Consider the following 4,787-nt stretch of genomic DNA (forward strand, 5'->3'; position numbering starts at 1 on the left):
GAGGAGTGGCTGGTGGGTTTGAACCGCCAGCCTTCTGGTTAGCAGTCAAGTGCTTTAGCCACTATGCTACCAGAGCTCCTATTACAGTGGTTGGCAAGTCCCAAGTTCCCAGGTCAAATGTCAAGCTGGAGGTTTTTCCCAATGGATGCAGCTGCAGGGGCTGATGAAACCAAGATCATCAGACAGTGTAGCAGGCTGCTGACTTCAGCCACTCCTCTGACAGAAGACTGGGCAATTTACTTCCATAGAGATACCGTCTCAGAAACCCAAGGAGGGGTCGCTATGAGTCGGAAATGACTTGATTGTAGTGAGTTTGGTTTTTTTGGTTTGGACTTCAGCAGATGATGAATCCAAGATCAGTAGGAAAAATGGCAGATTTTTGGTTTACAAGACAGTTGTGGTGTTATTGTTGTTATTATTAAGTGCTGTTCAGTCAACTCCGACTCATAGTGACCCTATGAACAACAGAATGAAACACTGCACAGTCCTGTGCCATCCTCAAAATCCTTGCTAAGCTTGAGTCCATCATTGTAGCCACTGTTTCAATCCATCTCATTAAGGGTCTTCTTCTTTGCTGACCCTCTCCTGCTGCACTTCCACCAGGACAGATTTGTTCATTTTCTGGCAGTTCATGATATTTTCATTTTTTTTTCACCAATGCCACAATTCAAAGACATCAACTCCTCTTTGATCTTCTTTATTCATTGTGCAGCTTTCACACACATATAAGGCAATTGAAAAGTGGGTCAGGTGCACATTAGTTTTCAAAGTGACATCTTTGCTTCTTAACACTTTTAAGAGGTCTTTTGCAGCAGATTTGCTTAGTGCAATACAATGTCTGATTTCCTGACTGCTACTTCCATGGATGTTAACTGTAGATCCAAGTAAAATGAAACCCCTGACAACTTCAATCTTTTCTCCATTTATCATAATGCTGTTTATTATTGGTGATTTGTGAGGTTTTTATTTTCTTTATGTTGAGGTATAATCCATACTGAAGACTGCAGTCTTTGATCTTCATCAGTAAGTGCTTCAAATCATCTTCATTTTCAACAAGCAAGGTTATATCATCTACATATCACAGGTTCTTAATGATTCTTCCTCCATCCTGATGCCACATTCTTCATAAAGACCAGCTTCTTGGATTATTTGTTCAGCATACATATTGAATGAGTATGGTGAAAGAACACAACAGGACAGTTGTAGAGGCTGATAAGTCCCAAGTTTATGGGTCAAACATCAAGCTGGAGGCTTTTCCTAATTCACGCAGCTGCAGGGTCTGACAACCCCGAAATTGGGAGGCAGAATAGGTGGACCCATTTCCAAGAGAAAGTTATCTAATTTTCACAGGACATTCATATATATATTGGAAGCAGGCTATACCCATAAGCAAACTCTCCTTTAACTGATTGGCTGCTCAAAGCACATCCACCATGGAGGTGACTACCTTACATCAAATCTCATCATGGGAAGTCCCACACCACAGCTGATTAAAACATTCAAAATCCAGCCAAGCCACATTGGAACAAAACCTTAACTATCACACCAAGCATGTCTTTCTCTTTCAGTTTTCTAAAGCCAGGCTTTGCACATTTCCTTATAATACTTTACTTTGTCTTCTCCCACTGCATTTGAAATTTTCTGGTGAGGGATATCATTGCTGATGTCAGATAGATATTGGCTGAAATCAAATATATCTGTGTCTTTTTGATGATGCAAAGGTATTTAACTGTGTGGATCATAATATATTGTGGATAACCTTGTGAAGAATAGGAATTCCGGAGCACTTAATTGTGTTCATGAGGAACTTATATATAGACCAAGAAGCTGTCTTTTGAACAGAACAAGGGAATACTGCATGTTTTAAAATCAGGAACAGTGTGCATTAAGGTTGTATCCTTTCACCAAATCTATTCAGTCTGTATATTAAGCAAATAATTCACATATGCTGGACTATGTGAAGAATAATGAGGCCTCAGGTTCAGATGAAGACTGATTAACTGTTAGGATGCTGATGCCAAGAGGATCAGGGCAAGAGTGAATTGTTAGAAAAATAAGTTTATTGAATCACCTATCCAGCATATGGGCTGTGGCTTAAGACAGGATCAGGGCTGATGCTGCTTTAGGGGGTAGGAACAAGGCAGAGGTGGGAACTGAACACAAAGAGAAGAGTAGAAGCTGCATAAATACAGGCTGGGTAGAGAGTGGAGAATTTACCTATTATTCACTACCTGCAATATTCTGATGACACAACCTTGCTTTCTAAAAGTCAAGAAAACTTGAAACACTTACTGATGAAGATTACAGACTACAGTCTCCAATATGGATTACACTTCAATATAAACAAACAAAAAAATTTATCACAACTGGACCAAGGAGAGCATTATGAAAAATGGAGAAAAAATTGAAGTTGCCAGGGATTTCATTTTACTTGGATTCACATTCAATGCCCATGGAAACAGCACTCAAAAAATCAAACAAAGTATTGCATTGACATATCTGCCACAAAAGATCTCTTTAAACCATTAATGAGCAAGGATGTCACTTTGAAGGCTAAGGTAAACTCGACCCCTGCCAAGGTATTTTCAATAGCCTCACATACATGTGAGAGCTGGACAATGAATAAGGAAGACCACCAAAGAATGATGCATTTGAATTGTGGTGTTTGTGAAGAATATTGAATGTACCATGGGCTGCTAGGTATTGCCAGAGTGCTCCTGAAAAGCAACAATGGCCAGACTTCAGTCAGCTCTAGTTCTTTGGTCATGTTGTCAGAGGATATCATGCTTGGTAAAGTACAGATTCAGTGAAAAAGGGGAAGACCCTCAATAAAATGGATTGACACAATGGCTGTGATGAGAGGCTCAAGCATAGCAATAATTGTGAGGATAGCACAAGACAGGGTAGTGTTTAATTCTGTTGTACGTAAGGTTACTGTGAGTAGGAGTCAACTCAGCAGCACTTAACAACAACAACATGGCCATGAATCAGCTGACTCCATCCAGCCTCCGTACTGCATGCATGCTGATGGTTTTCTTCTTCCTGGATGATTGTCTTTGTCTTGTTTAAGGCTTAATAAAAGGGTCTCTATAGAATCTGGGTCTTTTTTCCCCAACACAAGTCCTAAGTACTATCACTATAAATATGATTTCATTTGAAATAGCGTTTATTTTTATTATGTCAATTAAGGCATACCAGAATAAGATAAATTGTGAAGATAACACCTTCTGAATGGTATCTTATAAAAAGTTGTCTTAGTGCAAGCACTAAACCAACACTCTGTTAGAAAATAAAGCAGGAGTTCCAGTATGATGGCGGAATAGGCAGAAAGACTGCACAGACCCTCTTTAACAAAGAAAAGGGGAACCAATTAACACAGATACAGAAGATAATTCTGGACCCCTGAGCCTTGAAGGGAAGGATACAGAAGTGTACTAAACTCCAACTAGCAGAAGAATTTCCATGAAAACAACAACAAAAAAGGAGACATACAGAGCTGTGGTCTAGCAGTGATCCTGACAGCACAGACAGCTTAGACAGTGCTGAGTGGTGGTAGGACCTAAGAATTGGCCCTGCTAGCCAAGGACTACACGGAGGACTGCACTGGCAGTTGGGGAATAAAAGGGGAGCAGCAAAGAGGATGGCAGCCTGAGTTGTGGACTTTTGTTTGTCCAGAGGGTGCAGCCATTTTCAATGTTTACAAGTGGCTTGACCATTTTGGATATTTAAAGCTACAGCATTCTTCCAGATTCCAAGGATTTAAGAACAAGCTCCACTTGCCAGGAACCACAAGGACATTCCAGACACAGATGACCGGAAAGATGCAACATTCCCCTTGTTACTTTTAAACCTCACACCCTCTTGGTGAGTGGAGATGCAGCCATTCCTCACTCCCACCCACCTTCTGGGCCAGCAGGAATTCCATCCCAGTCTGCATCCTTGGATGGAGCATGGGTGCCCTGTCCTGCTCTGCTCCCATTTTTTTTTTTTTATTTCTGTTCTCTGTTTCTTAGTTACTTTGTTTTTGTCTGTTTTAAAACTATTATTATTATTATTTTGTTATTTTTACTATTACTCTTTAATCTTCCCCTCCCAGATTCCAGTTTTCAGCTTTTTTTTTTCTTTTCCCTGCATCTGGTTGCAATTTTTCTTTCTTTCCTTTGGTTAACCCTGATCCTTGTTTTTACTTTTGCACTTTTTCCATTTTTTTTTCCTTCATTATTATCCTTCTGTACGTTTTTTCTCTTATTATCCTCTCCCCAGATTTTGAAGGCCTTTTTTTTTGTTTTTCTCCTTTGTCCATTTTTTTCTTTTTTTGGTTACTGTTCATGTGTGATTACACGGTGTATTTTATGTCCATTTGCTTTTACTTTTTTTTATGGTTATTCAATTGTTATTGTTGTCTAACTGAGTGGAAGACAGCAACAGTCCCCATGCAACACAACTACACCCACACATCCTGCAGCTTCACTTACTGAGTGAGAGCCAACACTTCCTTCTCTACCAATGGGCCAATGATAAACAACCACCAAGAAGAGTCTGAACCACCCTTGGCTGCTCTTCACAAACAGTTAAAAGAAATCTAAATACAATGCCACAATGTCTTGGAGACAGGAGACCATCACAGTCCACACAAAGAAGCAAGATAAAGTGGTAGAAACAAGGGAGCAGGATACAGACCCAGAACACATTGCTGAGGAAGAAACAGAATTGGAACTCTCTGATAAGGAATTCAAAAGAATTATCTTTAGGTATCTTCAAAGGATTGAGAGACAGACCAAGGAAAA

This window comes from Orycteropus afer, unplaced genomic scaffold (genome assembly GCF_000298275.1).
Source record: "Orycteropus afer afer isolate SDZICR_OR568_19922 unplaced genomic scaffold, OryAfe1.0 scaffold00236, whole genome shotgun sequence".
In the NCBI taxonomy this organism is placed as follows: Eukaryota; Metazoa; Chordata; class Mammalia; order Tubulidentata; family Orycteropodidae; genus Orycteropus; species Orycteropus afer.